Source organism: Dinoponera quadriceps, unplaced genomic scaffold (assembly GCF_001313825.1).
Source record: "Dinoponera quadriceps isolate SergipeBrazil2010 unplaced genomic scaffold, ASM131382v1 scaffold2088, whole genome shotgun sequence".
Classification (NCBI taxonomy): domain Eukaryota; kingdom Metazoa; phylum Arthropoda; class Insecta; order Hymenoptera; family Formicidae; genus Dinoponera; species Dinoponera quadriceps.
This window is the reverse complement of record NW_014556152.1, coordinates 763033-784433: the sequence shown is the minus strand read 5'-3', so window position 1 is coordinate 784433 and position 21401 is coordinate 763033. Positions and strand designations below refer to the sequence as shown.

Genomic DNA, 21401 nt, shown 5'->3' with positions numbered 1-21401 from the left:
CCATTTTCGATCGCCCGGTAGCATTATATGGCGGCTATCACTTCGCTTATCGACGTTCGATAATACAAGCGAAAAGTATCTTAGGTTAATTCGGATAGAAATCTCGTTTTTTCCTCGGGCCATTCCTGATACGCGAAACTACCGCAGGATCTTGCAATTTTCGCAATATATATACAGATCACTGTGTTCCATTCCCCGAGTGTTCCGCTTGCGCGCCAATATTACGTTACTAACCTATAACTAGATTCCACCTTGCTCGCGCCGTTCGGCTCGGGGTACTCTCGGACGATTCCAACGGAGCAACGAGCAGCAGCAGATCATCGGCCGGGGGATTCGCCGGAGACTTTCGAGTCGGCCCGTGCGCTGAAAGTTCCGCGTAACGCCTTTATACGAGCCGCCTAACTACAATGTGACGAGGCAACGCGTCGCGAAAGGAGGGAGAGAAAGATCTTCGCTGCCTTGAAGTCGGCCGCGGGGCGCGGCGAAACGGCTGGACGGCTCGACGGCGCGGCTGGTTTGAAGCCGGTCCGACCGCAAGACGAACGGAGCCGAGGACGACCGAACGCTCGCTGCCTGTGGTGGGAGCCACCGCCGCCGCTCGTCCGCCATGGTGGGGGGAGACGCTCTCTCGTCCCCTGTGCTCGCTCAGTTCCACCGTCGCCGTTGCTGGGAGTGCATCGTCGCGCGTTGCCGTTCCCTTCGTAGCCGCGACGGGTGTCATTCGCGCTTCTAATTATTTCACCCTCGAGATCGCGTCGGCCCCACCTCGCGCGCCGTCCACCTCGCCTCGCCCGCCGTGACCAGCCGCCATGGAGACTCGCGACTTCGCAAAAGTACGGTGAAGCGCGACGAGCGCGGTCGCGCGGCTAAGTTCAAGTGCGTTCCCGCAGTGAAACGAGCGTCTTTTTTTCGAGCGACGCTTCACACGCTTGCGCACGACCGGCCAGTATAACGACCTTTCGTCGATCGCGCACAATTTCGGGTGGCGGGTGCGTAAAGTGACCGCTCCGGGCACCGATCTGTCTGTATGAGATTCGCTCGAGGACATCCCTCCGTCACGGGGTACCGTCGGCAAGGCTAAAAGGCAAAGCCCAGCCGGAGAAGACCACCGCGGCCGTCGGCAGTATCCGGCCGAGAAAGAGAGATCGCCCGGTGAGTTCTCGAATTCCTGCGACGGGATATACGAGGCCCCGGACCTCGACAGTGTGTTTCGTGTGACAGTGACGGTTCTGGTTTTGTTTGCCTTTCGAGTATCTGTGCGATGTGCTTCGGTCCAGCCGTTCTCCGCATCCAGTGTCTCGTAAGTACCGTTTTAACAGCTCGTGTCTGTACTTACGCTTTCCCCATTTTCGTGCGAAAAATGGCGATCGCCGTTTCGGTGGCGTGTGGATCGCGCGTGTCAGAGTGCCTTCGATCGACGCGATCGAAGCGAGCCTGTTGTAACCTGTGAGAGACACGTCGGTTCCGCGTGAAATTTCTCGCGCACGCGAGATCGTCGCGCTTATCGTGAACGTGTGACGAAAGTGGTGAAATGCGAAAGCGGTGTTCGAAGTCGGAGTGCGTCGGTTTGTAAATTCGACGTGATCTCGCCGGTGCGTTCGTTTCGGATCTCGAACGCCGCTTTATCGCGGAGGTACAACTAGCGATTTTAGTGTAGGGATAGTGAAAAATCAAAGTGCGAACTATTTCGCCGGTGTAATTTCGCGACGGAGCGCGGAATTTTTGCGAGTTTTCGATGCAGGTTGTGTCGAAATTGTGCGGGAGAAGTCACGATGGTGGAAAATCGAGGATTTGTTTTTATGCCGGCAAGACGTGTGCAGATGCAATGCTGGTTTGCGTTGCATTTATTGATAGGTGAAATTTTGTGTCTTTGTCAGGCGAAAGGGATTACAACACGAGCAAGGGATTTTCGCTATCTACGTGCACGTGTGAACTCGTGATGCAAATTTTGTATTCCGAAATATTCTTAGTGCTTAGCAATCGTGTGTGAGAATTCGATCGGTAGAAATTTGTGAAAGTGACCATTTTTTTTTTTCAGTTTAATTCGGTAATTGACGATGAAAGTAACGAAGGATTATCATGACCAAATTTCGTACGTCAAATTTTTCAAAATCGTAAATTCGTTTTCAGTGTTTTAACTCGGTCTTGTTCATTCGCGTTTTCAAATTTGATTTACGATTAATTTTTGAGTAGATACGACGAATTCTCATACCGATTACGCGAGTTATTACGTGATATTTGGTGCGAATAAATGAACGAAACGTAAAAGTAAACGACATAGAGTACAGCGAGTAAACATGGATTAGTCGCGTGTAGCCTACGAATTTGCGGCAAAAGTGCAAAAGGATACATTTTTTAATTCATCAAATCGTGCAAATAAGATTGCCAATTTTATCATTTTTTCATGCACAGACCAAAAAAAGGTGTTCGTCCGTGCCGAATTATTATGCAGGAAACGAGGTTTTTTTCAATAACTATTGCCGTAATATCCAGAACGTTTAGAAAATAATAGAGAGAAGCGTGCATTTTCATATTCACCGGATCACAGGAACATCGTCGATTTTATCATATCTTTCGAACACGGTAAAATTGCAAAAATCTTCGCTAATTCAGGCGTTTGGATTTGAACCGAATATCACAACTTTAAACAGCCATTTAAATTATAAAAATTTTTCAATTATCCACAAGTTTTATCGCGTTTTTTGAGTGAGCCTTGTAAACGTTCGTGTCTTTGTGTCGCACACGCGAGTCAACAACAACCGTAAGAAATAGAAAAGATGAAACACGAGTTTTGACATCGTCATGAAAGTACGGTTGCCGTCTTTATCACATCTTATATGCGCGAGTCAGAAATATATGACAATCCACATTATGTTTATGTACCTTGACGTATAGTATACAAAAAAGATGATGAGGAACATAATAAATAAACAATGTGAAAAAGACAAATGTCAGGTTAGTAGCCGGTTTGTGGAAATAGATTTTATCGTTTATTTGTGTGCAATATGTAAATACACGTCATCGATTCTGTTTTAAATCGGTATATTTTAATACGTGAAATAGATAACAACGGATCAATAGAAGACACATGTAATAAATATTTAAAACCGTTGAACCACGAGAATACGATTATCGATTCCACTGCTCTCTTTTTGCGAGGGATACAAATTGCCTGCTTCAAATATGACGTTAGTTAATTTTAGTGGTCAGATGCAAGCAAGTGTGAGCATCGAATTAAAAAGTGCTAGATAAACAAGTTTTAATTTCATACTAAGTACTATCATCGTCCATTTCTTTCCTCGTGCTACATCTGAAGCAAAATTTACCGCGAGTGATACATATTAACGCGTTATAAAAATCGTGACAAGTACGGTACAAAGTACTGAATTTTTCCGATATTCACAAACTTCTTATCGGAAGTGACAATTCAACATATCTGTTTCCTGTTGCATTGTGTATAATTGACGACAAACGTGGAAAATGTGAGATTTTCAGTTTAAACAACAATACAATCCTCGATTTTCCATCAGTGATTTCTTGCCAATTTTACTCGACAGAATCGAAATCAATTCTAATCTGACTGTGTGTCACTGCGAGCTGCTAGGTTTACTTTCCACGCGTCAGTAAATCCTTGCTCCGTTTTCGCAACGTTTGCGAGAGAGGGAAGTCTCGGCAGCGGCGGAACAGAAATGCGGACCTTTGATTTTCAATCAGCGACTTCTCGCATTGAAATTTGATTTGTCACCGATGAAAACAGGAGGGAAATGTCAATTCGAGGAAAGCGATGCAGTCACGGGCGCGCAATTCTCGACTCCTGACAGTTGATTTTGTTCGCTTAGGGTCCGCGATCGATTAAAATATCGTGATTCGTCCGGATGTTATCGCGATGACAATTTCAAAGTACCTGGTTATTAACTACGTAATTAAGAAAAAAAAATGCGTGTCACTCGCGTAAGTCAACATTAAAGTGCATGTTATCGCGAATTGTTAATAATATCGTGATGGTAAAGTACGTGTCATCGCCGTCAAGGACCATCGAAGTACAAATTAGAAACGCGATGCAATTATATAATATTGCAAAGTTACATATATATATACTTTTTAAGAAATGCCTGGATATAATTCTTCCTGTCTCTCTTAAGAGGCACTTATTTATGTTGTAAAACTTACCGAGGTACACGAGTACCGAAAGATTCGGATTGCATAGACTTGCGTGTCGCGAGGAGGGGGTTGAATTTGTGACTGGTTGGTTGCTTTGAATTTCCAAGGATAATTCGTGAGACGAAGCGAGCGTCGCGATGTCATGTCATTAAGCCAAAGATTACTGGGACCGACGGAAGGCTCGCTTTGACGTGTCCCACGGGAAGACCTCCTGTTTGGTCTCGTTTTACAAGTCAATGCTCAAAGCGCGCGTGCACGTTGCCCCGAGAATACAAACTAGTCTGTTTACACGAAAGTCCGCGCGTCGGCCATCAGCTAGCCGGCTCGTAAGTAATTCCTCGTTTACAGTTTGTCAGCTCGCGCTACCACCGCTTGCCATTCTGACAATACGATGTCGAAAACACACCGTCGATTACGTAAAGATCGCTAGATGACCGATGCGGGAAACCTTTTAACGCGTTGGATGAGTAATGCAAGATGCAGCGAGCAATACTAATGCGAACGGCTTACAAATCTTTCGAGGATATGTCGTAAGAATGTCCTTCGGTTTTTCGGAGAATTCATCTTTCGAAAATCGTTCCGTGCGAAATGACAACTCGACCCATTATCGTCCGTTGCTTTTCATGTGTTAACGTGAAGCATTTTATAATGAATTTTTCTTCAGCAGTAGCACATACGCGGGTTTGTTGAAAAATGTGCGCCAAGAGCGATAATTTTTTCGTCCTTCTTATCCTTTTTTCGCATAACGCAGTTCTGTATGTGTCAAGATAGAGAAAAAGCGAATGAAAAAGAAACAGAGGCAACTTGTCATTACGAAGTCCACTTTCCATGATATCATTGCGCGATTGCATCAGACGTCTATTCCTAGACTCAAGGTGCGACCTTCTTTCAATCTTTAAACGTGTACGAACGAAGCAACGCGAAAGCGCGGATATCGAAATAATTCTACGGAAATCGCGCGTGTACGCCCCGCTTAATTTCACGACGGGAAAGATGACGAACGAAATCCGAGCTGGTGTTGTGGAAATCCGCGACGATCGCGTGGATACAGTAATGCGGAGCGTGTGCGCGGTAGATCAACGTTGAAGTTCGCGGCGAAACTTAAGGGAACACAGCACCGCGAGCGCGCGGAATAAGTTACCGCCACCGCGGCGGAACTTGGGGAACGAAGTTCCTTGAAATTTAGGTGCCGGCGTCCGTGATCGAGGAGCTACATTCGAGGGGAGCGCCTCGTGATTCATTTATATCAATATTGGGTGGGCGCTGAGCGATTAGAGCTCGTGTCCCGTTACCTTGTCATCCGTCATGCACGCAGCTTACGCACTCACAGACTTGCGTAATATTCCGCGGTCTTGTCGACGTCATTCAGCTACCGGTCGCCTCTTAATCCTTAACCAATTGTTACACGCGATACGACGGACAAGGAGACATATATTCGGTCGTATCACGAAGCAATTTCAATGCGTTAAGGTGGTCCGCACGAGAAAAATATAATTATATTATATAACTAATTAACATATATAAATAAGAGATAATTAGAATATTTGAAATGTTTCATCGACGAAGTTTCAGATGTTTTTCTCGTTGAAAGACATTGAAACCGGCGTAATCTGATTTGAAGTGACACATTAAATTTCGAACCCAACGAGTTCTAAACAAACTTTTAATTATTGTTCGAATTTTTCATATATTTCTCGAGTGCAGTGCTTACGTCTAAGTTATCCATTTTTGTTGCTGCCTTGTCTTTTGTATGTTTATTTTTAAGAATAGCAACAGCATTGAAATAAATCTGTTATTATCAAAGAATCGTCTTAATTGAATTTAATCTAAAATGTTCGCAGGATCAATCTTTCGATGGATTTTTAACGAAAAACATTGAAATATTGAAATAGATGTCTTTCGTGTTTTCCACTGTCCCCTACCGATCGCTCTTTTTCGATATCATTAATCCATCGTAGAGAGGGAAGGGAAGGACACACATGCCATATGGCATACGTTTGTATGATGTGCTAGAAAAAGTGCAGGGTCATTCGCGTGAGCTCTCGGAGCTTTGTCGACAATAATTGACCGAGTAGGGCGAGAACTGCAACGAATGTGCGATTTGAGATGGAGAAAAATATGTAATTGATTGACTTGGTAATGGCAGAATAAATTATATTGCTACAACAGCTTTTCAAAGATTTGCAATCGGTAGATCTCTTAAAGTAACTTGTTTAAGTTGAAATGATATTTTGGTATAAAAAGTTATGAGTATGAAACTTGTATAAAAGATAAAAAAAATGTTGAGTAACCTTTCATTGATTATTCTTTGATATCTCTTATCGTATCGGTTAAATACACGATAACGAAATGCAATCAATAACAATTTCGTTATCAATAGAATTTTAAAGTCAATTATCGCGAAACGATATTAACGAGATTTATTGACATATCCTTTCATCCGTTCGCCTTTAATTAAGAAACTAGACGTCTCTTAATAGCCCACAAATTTTATTACTTGTTTATTTTTAAAAATTTATTTTATTTTACTTTATTAATCTATACGGTTTCTTATATAAATATACAGACGTTACTATGCAGTCAGGGACTGATGGTCTCGACAAACTATTTTTGCAAGTAGAATTTATAACGGTCTACGAAGGAAGACAGTTTCTCCCGTGCTTTTATATGCGAAAAACTACGATAACTCGTTCGTGAACAAAAGAATTACAGGAACAAAGCTAACGCGCGTAACTTGACCTTTTTGACGGAATCCTTGAATATTTCATAAAAACTCTTGTGGCACGCTAAACTCATAGCACTGTGCCAACGTGTTGCGTTCTCTTTCGAACATTAGTACGAATTTCGTTAATTAATATCGGTCTGTGTGGCACGTGATAAATATTATACCAGGAAGTATGAGCCGCGTTACTAATGAATCATAATGAATATTTTCGTGTAAAGAAAAGAATATATTTTGGCACACAATACAGCGACTCCTAATTAATATTTCGTTTGAAACAATGCATCATCCGCGATACCCTAGGGTGTGAAAAAAGAGGAAAGAAGCACAGCGATGCCTCGTCGGTGGTTTTAATTATAGCGCTGTAAATGACATAGATTTGAAATACCATGTACAATGTATTTTATAGAAGAATAGGATAACATTTTTTCGCAGAGGGAAGCAGCACGTTTTTTTAAATCCAGAGTATATGGCAGAGAGCTAACGAGTAATCCTATAATTCGGTGTCTCGTTATTTTTCAATTGTTTGAGTATTAATTGATGTGTCAACCAATTTCCGCGTATAAAGAATTAAAAATAAAATTGGATCGTGCACCCGCGATCTAACTTCAATTTATTTCTACTTGGATTTGTTTACAACATCATAGAATTTGAATAAATTGCTCGTAAATCCGCATAACAAAACATTTTCGAAGTATATTGCATTCGTTTCGGTATTTTCGATCCCTTCAAGATTTTCGCGAACGATCGCATCGGCTACGTCGCGTCACGAATTTCACTTTACTGCTTCATTTATCCGCATATCCATCGCCGATCCCAGTTTTTACACCTTCGCGCGGGGGATTCTTATGAAACATGCAGAGGACATTCCGATGAAAAAGTTGAGAAACGGGTGCAGGTGGCGAAGATATACGGGGAAACGGGAAATACCTGAACGTGGTCTCGGCTGATCGTATTTCTACATCACCTTCGACATATTTACTTCATTGCCCGAGAAACGGATAGCGTTTTAATATCGCTCTGACACACGAGAACCCTCCGGATCGATAGCTCGGGGATAGAAAAGGAAATAAGAGAGATATAGGGGATTAATTAAAAAATTACCTGATTTGCATTTTTTTTTTAATAAGGAAATACTCGCGCGGCGATTGCTTCAGTTTGAAAGTGGAAATTACTTTCGATCTGCTTGCGAATTAAAAAACTTTTGGTTAATCGTTGCTATAAATTAAGATTTTGGTATTTCGCGGAAAACGCGAAAATATTTATGTGTAGGTCGTAAATTTATGTTCATGATTAAATTGCAATATTGAAATCTATTGCATAAAATATATGATAGAGTTTATATGATGTAACGTATCTTTGTAATTGCAAATATTTAAAAATTTTTTTGTTCTTCGGACGCTTTGATTGTAATCTTGTGATTCAATCTAACGGCGTTTTTCATTATTTAATTGTAAACGAATAAAAATGGCCCGTGCTTCGCACGGAATATATTTCTCGTTAAAGATACTATATTTTGCAAGCTTCGTATGCGCTAAGCGAAATGATTTATATAAAGCTATTGATATAAATTTATCATTTGCCATAATGCAGCGTTAAAAATTTTGCGCCCCGTCCTTCGGGGACCGTTATCGCGGATAGATAAATAAATAGATAAGAAATTTAGCACAGTCTGAAGATACGCGATATAATCGCCTCTCCGGTCGGATTATCGCGAATTTCGCCATTCTCGGCGGCGAGCGGGCTTTATCGTGTGCAACGGTTCTTCTTCTCCTCCTGAGATTAATGAGTGCAACAACGCCGCAACGGCTGTTTCTTGCGCGTCTTTTCTATTCTTCCGCGGACCGGGTAGGATCGAGCGTGATCGTAATAAAAAAATCGCACGCCGGCCGCCGTCGTGTCGAGCGAGCGGGTGAGCGAGCCGTGCCGATAAACTTAGTAATGGCAGAAAAATTGCCGCGATTAAGGTCGAAAACACATCCAGCGACCGCCATTTTCTCACAACACCTGCGAATTACGCGTAATTGCCGCCCTCCTCCTCCTCCTCCGCCGCTACCCCCTCCTCCTTTTCTTCCCTTCTGTTCTTCCTCACTTGACTATCTGTTCATGAGAACCCGGAGCTGTTCATTGTCTAAGATTGGATAAGGAATATAAGCAAAGGGAAGGTTGACGTTGGTATAGTTATTGACATTCCGTCGATAAACAAGCCCTCGTATTAAGCTCTTACCGGGAAATACGGCGAGTGAAAATTCGCCGTGGCAAACGAATTCGTTTCTCGTCAGAGTAATTCGATAAATATGCTCGCTTCGTCTATTTTGTTCTCACATGCAGAACAAAGTATTCCGGAAAACGACCGAGAGCCGATCGTTTCTGGTGAACTACTGGCGCGTCCGAAGACGAAAATTTCAATACTAAGTATTAATGATTGTACGTTTCGCTCTCGTATCATTATGGGAATAACGTTGATCGTTATATCGAATTGGAAATAAGAGCACGCATATAGGGAAAGCCGCGAGTCGCGGAAGTTTCTGGGGAAATAACAGACTTACGGTGGCGGAGAAAATCTCTCTCCGGCCACGGATCAATTACCGTGATCGCGGCGGATCGAGAAGTATTTTCGCGTGGTACGTTGCCGCTCCGCATTCGCATTATCGGGGTCGATATCGCACGAGTTTCTACCGTTGCGGGTCGCGTAATTTGTAACTTGCGTTATGAGATGATGGACGTCTGGATGATTTATGGTGTTTTAGAAAAATGCGCCCGCCTTGCAAGGAAACTGTTGCGAACGCGCCAGTATACGTCGCGATAATGAAGAAAAAGGGAGTGGGTGGTTATGGGAGATATTTCCCCGAAGGAAGAGGAGAAAAGGTCCATCGGCTATATTTTCTTATTTTTACAGTTCCATTAGGCGCTATATAAATTGTGATCTTGTCAAGCTGCGAAGGATCTTTATAGCGAAATAATACGTTATGTTGCCTCATTACTCAATATGTCATTCAAATCACAAGGAAAAGAGAAAAAGAAAGAGTATTATGTGACATTTCCACATCAAGCATATATATATATATTTATATACACATATGTGTGTGTATATGTATATAATTCATACACTGAAAAATATTTTTAGTATTTGTAACTATAATCACATAAGTGATAGAATCATAATCAAGAGAATAATTTTTCTAATAAATGTTACTAATAATGTCAGTCATAATAATTTTACATGCACGTTGCTACTACTATTTTTTTAAACTTATTTTTGGAGAAGATATAGAGGTGAAAAATAACTATAACTTAATGCGATTGCTCTCAGTATATCCCGAATTACGTCTGAACATATGAAACGCGCTGTAAAATGATCGCACTGAAAATTTTGTTCTGGTATAATAACATTGTTAAGAAATTATATAATTATACGAATAATCGTGTAATTTTAGAATTGAGACGCTCGGAGTTAAATATGGACTTCAAATAAGCGAATATCTTTAATCGCACCGAAAGAAAAATTAACTCTCGCGGCCCGCCTCGCGTAATAAAATAATAATTGCAGTATCGGGGACGATAATATTCGATTGTTTCAACGCGTATTTTTTCTCGCGCGTGGATTATACCGGCAAAATCTTAATGACTCACAGCGAATTACTACATCGTTTAGCGATGCTTCGGCGTATGTCATAGTGTTATCGAAATTTTATTCGAATGACGTCGCACGACTCAGAGTTATTACTGAGATAACTTATCTCGTATTTTCTCACGAGAGAGAGAGAGAGAGAGAGAGAGAGAGAGAGAGAGAGAGAGAGAGGGGAAGAGAGAGAAAGCTTTACGCGCACTTTTGCTCGCCATCGAAGCGCCTCGAATGATCGATATTGTCACGAATGTTGATTATGCTTAATATGCATTTCCTCAATCTATTTATACCGATAACATCAATTATTGATATGCTTTACCACGTCGCATCTATCTCCTTTCAATAAATTCTCCAATCGCAAATAGTTTAATAAATTTTGACGTTGCCAGTTTCTCGACAAAGATTTGACCATTGAGCCATCGTTCATCGTGACTTTTTAACTCTTGCCTCGGCTTTTAAACGTCAAATTAAATTTAAGTAGAAATATGAAACTTGAGGTTAGTCAAATCTCGATGAAATTAGTTTTCTTCTTTGTATTTGTCACTGTTTTTTAATGGAAGAATAGGATTGATGTTCTTCGGATATTTGAGGCAAAAGTTGATGCAAGAGAGCATTGGAGCAATTTGATAAAAAAAAATATAAACGTGTAATATTTATTCTACGGGGAAATAACATGTGTTGCATGTTGTGTTGCGCTTGGAATACGTACGAAATATTTGTACGTCCTTGACCGATTTGACGTCGAAAAGCTCACATACAGTATAATAGAAATTTATATGCATCGCATGCAACTCGTAGCAACGCGCTGAAGGGTACACAAGATATGTCGTGCGATAGATCGATCTCAAGTTGCAGCATATTTTTACATTGATCGCATTTACATTTTTAACATGCACGCTATTTTTATGTTTGCTTGATATTCCTTATACATATTTGCAGCTTTACAGTCTTTCTCGGTTGAAGGCGAGTTCGTTGCACGAAAATAACTCGTGTTATAAATAAATAAGGAGCTCTACGGCTCTTTGTTTCACTTAACTTTTATGATACTATTTAAATTTAATTTTTGCGAAATGTTGAACTGCATGAACCTTGGAAGACATGCGGGAGCGATTGAACAAACGAAGTCATATGGACAAATCAACAATGTAGGTGATGAAAACGACATTATAACTATGTCAAAGATTTCCCATCAGAGAGAGGGAGAGAGAGAGGGAGAACGCAAGCGAACGCTGCGTCAAATCAGCTCTTTTCTGACCGTCCCATTCAAAACGTCCGTTTCACCTAGTCAGATCAGCGCTTTCAAAGTAAACGGCTTAATTAATTAGTCTTCTTACGCGGAAGCCGCAACTGAGCGATCGCAAGATCGCTAAATCGCCCGGTAAACCGCGGTAAAGCGACGGTGCACGCGTTTCTGCATATCTAATGCAAAACCTTTCGCTGAAACTTTGAGGAGTTAGCATCGGTCGATTCCGGTATGCGCGTGTGTGTTTGTATATTTGTGTGTGCGTGCGTGGGTGTAAACAGGCGCTCGTTCGTCGTACGCAACGCGTGCACGCGTGTGCACTCACTTTCCCTCCTCTCTTTCTTTCGCTCTCGCTCTTATCGGTGTACGCGCGAACGTGGGTGGCGTGTTCGCGAAGTTATGGTGTCCGCGCGCTTTTATGGAGCGCCTATAGGCGCGTGTATATAGAGGGCCGGCCGCGCGCCGCATCGCGACGCTCGTAACTCGCGTGCGTGTACGTGTACACTTTGTAGCGGCCGCACGTACGCTCGGCGCTCGCCGAGCAAATAACTACACGTGTCCAATTAGAAGCACGAAACTATTCGCGATAGTGCCCGCGTGACGTGTAATTAACTCGGCGCTCTGGATGCCCCCAAGATTTCGTGAAGCTCGCGATTATCTGCGAATAACTCGTTGCGATCTGTCCATCCGTTGATGCATTGATGTTGTTTTCCTTCGAAGGAGGGCACGGCGGAAAGTGCGTAAATCAAATTAAAACGCTTTTAGGGGCCCGGCATGTTTTGCGGACGATTCGAAATGTCGGTGGCTGTAGTCGGGGAGATTGTTTTCGCAGTGCGAAATTTGCGGGATGTGTGCGCGATGAGAACGCGCGCGGGAGAAGATATTTCGTGCGGAATGCGAGAGAGAGAGAGAGAGAGAAACGGGATTGCGACTAGACAGTGCACATTGTATCATAACTAGACGGAGACTGTGCATTTATGTGTTCACCAACATAATATAGAAATCCGGAACGTGCGTTATGGCGTAGAGAGAGAGAATACGTTATACTTGTAATCGTGACGACAAACTCATGCGTCACAAACGTTGTGATGTGACAGTTCGGGGGTGTCACGTTGTTAATTAACTTTAGCCATGCAAAGTTACAATAGTGGCGTCATTGAAACAAAAAAAAAACAAGAGCATCTACAAGCGACGAGATATAATTCATTTCTGACTCGCTAGAGCCTCGTAAAAATTGAAGCCGACAGTAAGCGAGAGATATTTCTGTTGCGATTTATGAACTTCTTTTCACCCCGACAAAAATTACCTATTCGATCCCCTACGCGATTACATTTATCTAGAGTTGTTTTATAGCGAGTACAAGCTCACGCGTGTATCCCTAATCTATCCGTTTGCGCGCTTATCGGTCCGTTACGGGGCAGGGTGGCCGGGCGGCAATAAAAAGTTTGCCTACCTAATCTGACCCCTTAAAAAGCAGCTCATTCGTGTGAAAGCGCGCGCGTCCTCGCCACCCTCGCGGGGACGCGACTATCACGTTTTTTCGTAAGTGTAATTTGCGCGTAATTATTGCAGCTAGTAATATTCCTACCCGCGATAAACCGTTTACATGATTAATAGAGGCCGGTATTTCGCGAGCCTACGGCACTCTTCTTCTTCTCCATGCGTCTGGCTGCCGCATCGTGTATACTGGGTGGCTGGCGAGAACCGCGTTGTTTTTAAACCGCTTGTAAAATATGCATCATTCGTTATTTTTTTGTCTTATTTACAAAATATAATTTGGAATGTAATTATTGCAAATGTACGTTTCCTTTTCACACGTAATCTAATGAACTCTATGAATTTGACGAGATGGAATAATCAGAAATGAATATTTTAAGCAACATATGCAAGATTTTTCAAGTTATACGTATAAAATATACGTTTCCTTTTCACACGTAATCTAATGAACTCTATGAATTTGACGAGATGGAATAATCAGAAATGAATATTTTAAGCAACATATGCAAGATTTTTCAAGTTATACGTATAAAATATACGTTTCCTTTTCACACGTAATCTAATGAACTCTATGAATTTGACGAGATGGAATAATCAGAAATGAATATTTTAAGCAACATATGCAAGATTTTTCAAGTTATACGTATAAAATATACGTTTCCTTTTCACACGTAATCTAATGAACTCTATGAATTTGACGAGATGGAATAATCAGAAATGAATATTTTAAGCAACATATGCAAGATTTTTCAAGTTATACGTATAAAATATACGTTTCCTTTTCACACGTAATCTAATGAACTCTATGAATTTGACGAGATGGAATAATCAGAAATGAATATTTTAAGCAACATATGCAAGATTTTTCAAGTTATACGTATAAAATATACGTTTCCTTTTCACACGTAATCTAATGAACTCTATGAATTTGACGAGATGGAATAATCAGAAATGAATATTTTAAGCAACATATGCAAGATTTTTCAAGTTATACGTATAAAATATCCGACGCTTATTAAAATGTTCTTAGAAGCTCACATTTGGAACCTGTTATCTTTATTTCGAAAACATTTAAGAACTAAGTTTTTTCCTCATCATTTTCTACTTTCCTCATATTTAATGGTGAAATATATATATATATTAAATTTGCCGTGGTAACATATCTGTGTCACTTATCTATACTTTTACACTCGAGTTGACCAGAACTCGACACTTTAAATTTAACTATCGCTTCTAATTTAAATGCCAACGCGTAATTAATCTGTTCGTGCGACCTTTATTAAAATAAAATCGATATCTGATTCGTTCGGTGAGCTAAAAGTGGTAGTGGATAATCGCCGGACACCCCGTATATGCTCGTGTATACGTGCACGCCGCACTCACACGCGTGTTGCCCGAGCGCGCGCGCACGACCGCTCTCGCTCGAGGTATGCTATTATCATAATTGCCGCCAATAACGGCCCCGTGATTGGCGCACTTCACGCTTTCCTGGTGCTCCTTTTCGGAAGTTTTGCATCCTTTGGCCAGGTTACCCCGTTCGCCTCGGCTTTCTCTCTATCTTTTTCTCCCCCCATCCCCTCCCCCCTTCCCTTCTCTCAACTGCAATCCTCTTCGCGCGTTTGCACGCGTCTCCAACAGCAATCTGCGATTTCGAATTCCCCAGGGCTACAGAAGGGAATAAGGCGGCGGGGAGGGGGGAGTGCAGGAGGAGGAGGAGATGGTGGCGAGGATGAGAAGGGGAAGCAGAAAGTCGCAGAAATGAATGGTGAGCAATTCATGAGGACGAGGTCGAGCGTGCGCGACGTTTCTCGACCATCGACGTTGCTCCTCGTCATCTTTCCGCTTGCTCTCGCTCGCTTCCCACCGGGCCGACCGGTGAAAAATATTACTTTGGATAGAAGGGTGAGAAGTCCTGACGAGCTCCGAGAAACCGCGTGGAAGCCCCGTTACATGCCGCGCGAACGACCCGTCGATCTGACTATCGCTACCTTGCGCGTATTCCAAGAGCGACGTTTCTCTATCCCGAAGAGACACCGAGATCTCGTCTCGGAGAAGATGACATGACCGACGCCACAGACGCCGAGATCGTCCGCGTAAGGGTGTTCGACGCAGTGTCATGTCCTAGAACTTCTATCGAGATAGTCTGACGGAAATATTACGACTTTCCTTTGATCAAATAATAAAACGCGTCGAATTTCACTTTCTATCTAAAAGCGAATTTTTCTCATCTCGACACGATTGCTTTCCTCGTGATTATTCCGAAATGATGAAGTAGTGAATGAAGAGAAAATTAATAAATACGAAACAAAAACCGAATCAGAGTTATATTTTCAGGTCTGCTGGATAATTATAGTTTTTTTTTATTTTGTATTATAATTGTATATTATTCATTTTAAAATTAGGTCTGATAAATTCCACGGACCAAAGATCACGGATTGCGAATTAACAATTGACAATTTAAACTTTGAAGTTTTTACAAAATTATATATACACATGCTTGAAATTATTCTATTTAACTCTTATTATTACGAAAACACAAACGCAAACGAAACTGCGTTCCGGATAAATTCAATATTTACTATAGGTTTCATGTTAATTAAATTATATTTTATAGTTATATATAGTTATATTGTTATTAATATTATTGCCTGAATAGTAAATGATAACAAAATTTTATTAATATATAAATAGGTAATTAAATTTTCATGAATTACTATTAACATATAAAAAATATTTTCAATCGTTAAAGCGTAATCAGGGGCAAAATGAGGGTTAATTTTTAATAGTTTATTCTGTTGCTTATTTTAACAATTTATTTTTCATATTACGATCTGACTGTCGAGGCAATTCAACCAATTCACTCTATTTCAACGGGAAGTTTCATGGATCTAAAGAAAAATGGATTGTAGCTTTTGATAAGTTGTGTGATGCGTCGATGGTGAAACGTATTCACTGCGAGATATCCGGTGGACTTTATCACGCTCGTGCGCGATAAACTACGCTCTAATCACGCCTATGTGTTATCGAGTCGCGCGTCAAAGGTTTTAATCCGTCGGATCGACCGGTTTATAGCAGCACTCGCGAATGCGAGTAGCGCCTGTAGCGAAGTCAGAATTCTCCGACGTTTAGAAGTGCATTTACGCGCAGTAAATCCCCTCAAAAGCGCGCTGCCATCAAATTCGGAACGATAGATTTCGCTCGAATTAAATGCCAAAAAATCTAGTTTTTGCTAGGCGGCGCGAGTGTAATTAAAAATATACGTCGAAAAAGAAAAAAAGACCGCTTGAGAGGACTCTGCGTATCACTGTGTACACTATGTATTGATGTTTATTTAATTCGTACTGATTTTGTATAAAGTATTTTGTACTAATGCAACAGGTATTTTGCAAGTGATATTTAGAATTTAGTTTAGGCTATTAGACGAGTGTCGTTCTCTTGGACCAAAGCGAATCCGAAATTTTACTGACAAGATTACGATAGTGAGATGTCAATCCTGAAATTCGGACCTTTCAAATCCTCGAGAATCGTGAAGGCGATCGAAGAAAAGAATCTAATTACGAACTTTTCATTCGCAAAACTCCGCGCTAAGAGAAATTACTTCTCCTTCGGACAATTCTCCAAAACGCAAGAATTACGCGTCTTATGAATTCAATTTGGCGTCATGTCGCTCGTAATCCCCGCTTGCATCAGCCGCATGTATCATTAAGCAAAGAAAAGATTGATTTCATTCCGCTTTGAGAGAGAGAGAAGTTGCGATATTGCGTGTTGCGCGATAACACACAGGCACCGGCGCACTTTACCCCGCGAACGCCACCGCCGCCACCGCCCCGTGGCAAAGTGGCTTTCGACGTGAATGCAGCTGCACCGCACGAGCGACACACAACCCTCGACGTTTTCCACGCGCGCACCGACACGCTCTTTCAGGTCGCCGAAAGGCAATATCGACTGGCGAGATACGTCCACACCAGACATCGTCGTCGCCGAACGCCGCCGTTGAATCTTGCGCCGAACTCACCGTGGCTCCATTACCAAACTGTCAACGCGCGTTCGCCGGCTGTTAAGCGCGGACCGCGCGCGCTTACGCTAGAATTTCGCTCGCCCAAATCTACCCGTCTTTCGCAACGCGACCCGAGATCGCTAATCCGAAGCGCAGACAGGGTTTATGCTTGTACGCAAGACCGCTAACGTTTCTTGTTTGGTATACCCGCGGTCCGCAGTTGCTGCACACTACATACCGTCCGAGAGAAGGAAGTCGTTCCAGTTTCGAGAGTTGCGCGAAGTGTGACGTTGTGTTCTCTCACCCGTCGTTCGCGAAACGCAAAATAGCGCTTTAGCCAATTTCCGCGAGTGTGAGGGCGAGAGTAAACAGTTGGTAATGGTAAGCGCATGGTTTAATATCATGCTGTGCGCACAATCGGAGCAAAATGATAGCGAATCCTTATATACGAGAGAGAGAGAGAACATGTTCGGACAAATTCGCAGAGAGAGTTCCCGACGTTTCGCCTGTCCGCGCGTGAGCTTGACTTCTTCATTATGTTCTGATAATTCCGCCTTACGTTTATATATAAAATACAATCGAAAGTGACGCGATAATGGGAATTCTCCATTTCCATAACGTGACTCATGAAAGTGTAAAGAGGCAATAAAAAGACCGCGCGGTCGGGGGTAGTCGCCGCGTCCGGGGATTAAGTCCGAGGATAGAAGGGGGCAAGGTGGAAAGAAGCGGACGTTTCAACGGATTCCGGACGGTAGGAAAGTGTGCACGCGCGTGCTGCGTGATTACGCGCAGTTACAAGCCCCTTAAATCGCGTAAAAGATAAGACCAGCTTTACATTAAGCGTGCGTCCGACAGAAGTGCGCGCAACCCCCATAAATAGCACAGAGAGCCGTTCTTCACCCTTTCCTTTCGTGTCCCTTTCGCTTCCGCACGAGGTGAAAAATCATCAGAGGTCCTCGTCGATTCAACGTAGTCGCATAAGTTTTACGTATACTTTTGATACATTGACGCTTTTGCACTACTCCCGTAAAAAGGAATAAGAATGTTGACGCGACAATGACGTCGATAATCCCCCAAAAATCCCCCCCCCCCTTTTTTTAAATTTTTCATTTAATATAGCTTCCGAAGGCACACATGTAATTTTATTTTTATGTATAAAAAACGAGAAGATGAAGTTTTTAACTCACCGACAAAATTTTAAGGTTTATTACGATCGAGACATGATTTGCTTAATCGACGATACTTCTCGAGTTAAGAACCAAATCATAAAAATAAATGAGATTTCTATTAATAATTAGAAACGCGAGAAATTCATTCTTAATTAACGTCACCGTAACTTAATGATCACGATATGACGATCGACACAGGAAACGGTCGATACTCAAGAATATTTTCTTGATTCAAGGACGACGGGTGTCTTTCCTAGCGAGATCCTGCAAAAATGATGACGTAAAAGAAGACGAGACGTTTATATGGCGAATGGACTCGGTGTCTGACATGATAATCGTGTGCACACGGACGATAAAGCGGAATTTATTTCGAGTTTAAATGGCCTTGCGCGCAAATGCTTAATGAGAGAAGAAATAGCCGCAGTGCGTTTGTTCATGGCTATAAATTCTCGTTTATCATCGATCTGCCGTGTATTATGGACTTGTCTCATCAAGGACGCGAAATGCAAAATCAAAAAAGCATGTAAGATATTCATGTTTTTAATATCGACGGGTTTCAGATGATAAAAAGCCGGTTAGTTATATACATATTATTCAACCGGATACTAACAGTTAATTTTGAAATATATTTTGGATAAATATCGCTGTTAATTCAAGTCGTAAATATTTATATAGGATATTCATACTAAAGAAATATAAAAGATATTGTAGTCTTCTTGTCGGAATTAACATTAGATTTTACTCATTATTATCATATGGGAATCGATTGGTAATATTTACAGCTCAGAGACGATATTTTTAGAGAAGATAACACACGGAATATTCAGTATATGAATTGAAAAAATAATCATCGCTGCTGTTGTACAAGCAGAGGTCACCGCGCGCGCTGGGCTCGATTGTGAAATAAACGATAATAAATGTTTCTATATGGTAGACACGGGTTTATTTGCCATACGACGAAAATGTAATAATCTATAACAAATTAATTATATTCTTAAACAAGCGAGCGGATATTATTGCCACCGCTGTTTATTGTTGTTTGTATCATTAAGCTGGCCGCATATACGCGCAGTCGCCGCGATGAAACCTTCAATTTAACGAATCACTAATAAATTCGCGTAATTGTGTTGCGAACACGGTCGGCAATTACGATATAATTGTTATTTCATTCCCGCGTTCGAATAAACTAATGAAAGATTCAATGCAGTGCCGCGCCCGGCGACCATCTCGCTCGATATCCGGTTAATAAACCGAATTGCCTGAATTTTACAATTTACAAATTTCATTTGAGAAACGCCAGGAGTCAAAGAACATCATGCATAAAAGGGGTGACAGATATACAACGAACGTGCTTGTTACCCAACGATCAATATCGTGAAATATGGACGGACGGAATATATCAAGCAATTTGTGCTAATCGACTCGAGCATAGTTTTTACCGCTGGAAAAAGATAAATTAGATGAAAGAATTTGAACTTAGAAAAATTTATTTAAATTCAGGTTAATTAAAATTAGAATAGTACAAAATTATCCCAGTACTGAACACTTATCCACAGGACAATCTTAACTCAAGTCCATCTTTCCGTGATCGCTATTTTTTTTTAACGCAAAAATTATTTTACGACGTATAAAGAATGAGAGAGCGAGATCTTTTGCTTTCTGGATTGTATGCAATATTTAAGTATTTTCAGAAACACACACAAAATGATATTTTTACAAAACTACAAACTACGTACAAAATATGTAAATGTGTGCAAGTAGATTTAAGTACTCGATTGCGTATATGCGACTTAAGCATTCTAATCTCAACATGAGCATTCTAATCCTCGTAGCGAAATTGCGTGTAGCGGGGGTTAATTGTACTCCGAAGAGGGTGGGAAAGCCGGGCCAAATTCGCCGGCGAGGAGGAGACTCGTCGATATTAAAATCGTGCACGCAGTAACGTGGCGCTGGCAACGTTAATTAGTCGAAAACACAGCACGGACTGTACGCCTACGGGCTCTGACGAGCTCCGTTTTATTGCCTGGTGTAACGAGCACGGTAACGCACGCTCGTTTCTAAATAAAATTAGCGTTCAACCGGGTCCTACCCGGTTTGCGTCGCGCAAACCGTGTGACGGGTTGCGCGAAGCGTTTCAAAGCGCGAGGGCGTTTCAACCCCTTTAAAGATCGCGCGTGTCGCGAATTCAACCTACAACCTTGCGGAGAAATGTTTCTATCGAATCTTCATACGAAGTGTAGAGAAGTTGCATAGCAAGTAACAGGAGGATGTTCCTTGAGAATTGACAGTTTTTGCGTGCTAAAGAATATTTTTCTACACGTTGCTTGATTATATCAGAGTAAATCGAATATCACAGTGTGCGCGCGCAGCGTTTAATATATTACGACACTGAAAAATATTAACACACGAAATACCGTGCCCGCCATGCGCCACATGCTACTAATTCATCGTGTCGTAGCACGTGAGCCGAGTTGCGGCTCGCCATAATTTTCTTATCGTGGTTTCCCGAGGAGAAGAAGAGGTGGTCGGCGGGGGTGGAGTGGGTCCCGCCGACGATTTTCCCGATCAACAAACGTGTTTACACGCCTAACGATCGTACCTCGCGGAGTGGAAAGGATGAGGCAGCCACACCACCGCCCGGCGCGGGAACTTTGTTCGTTCCTGTCCTGGGAAATATCGCGGAAGGAACATCTGTGCGCTCGTTTCTTTGCCTCCCCGAGGATCCTCCGGCGTAGACGGGCAATAAACCATAAGTCGGTGACGGCTCGTGGAAAACTCCTCGAGAGCTTGTTTCCTGCATTCTCTCCGTTCGGCCGAGAGCCCGCGTCTCTCCCTTAACATCCTTCCGCCCTCCCTCTTACGTCTCTCATCTTTCCTCTTCCTCTTCTCCTCGCCATCTGCGTGAAAATGCCTCCGCCGTATCCCCGCTTTTAATCGTTATTGTCCTAATGTTACCGTTACGGCGCAGTGTGGCACACAGAGAG

The 21401-nt window shown here is 42.1% G+C and overlaps 1 protein-coding gene and 1 long non-coding RNA gene across 6 annotated transcripts in view; one reads left to right on the top strand and one right to left on the bottom strand.

Moving 5' to 3' along the window:
- Window positions 1-422, bottom strand: part of LOC106747019 — a 30828-nt gene extending 30406 nt beyond the window's left edge. The window contains exon 1 of the long non-coding RNA XR_001374632.1: window positions 235-422. This is a non-coding gene — a long non-coding RNA (uncharacterized LOC106747019). The remainder of the gene's footprint in view (window positions 1-234) is intronic.
- A 256-nt stretch (window positions 423-678) lies between these two features.
- LOC106747017 (latrophilin Cirl-like) overlaps window positions 679-21401 on the top strand; it is a 362126-nt gene continuing 341403 nt past the window's right edge. For all 5 annotated transcript variants that reach the window (XM_014624251.1, XM_014624252.1, XM_014624249.1 and 2 more), the window contains exon 1: window positions 679-1300. The gene's annotated coding sequence lies outside the window, so the exon portion shown is untranslated. The remainder of the gene's footprint in view (window positions 1301-21401) is intronic.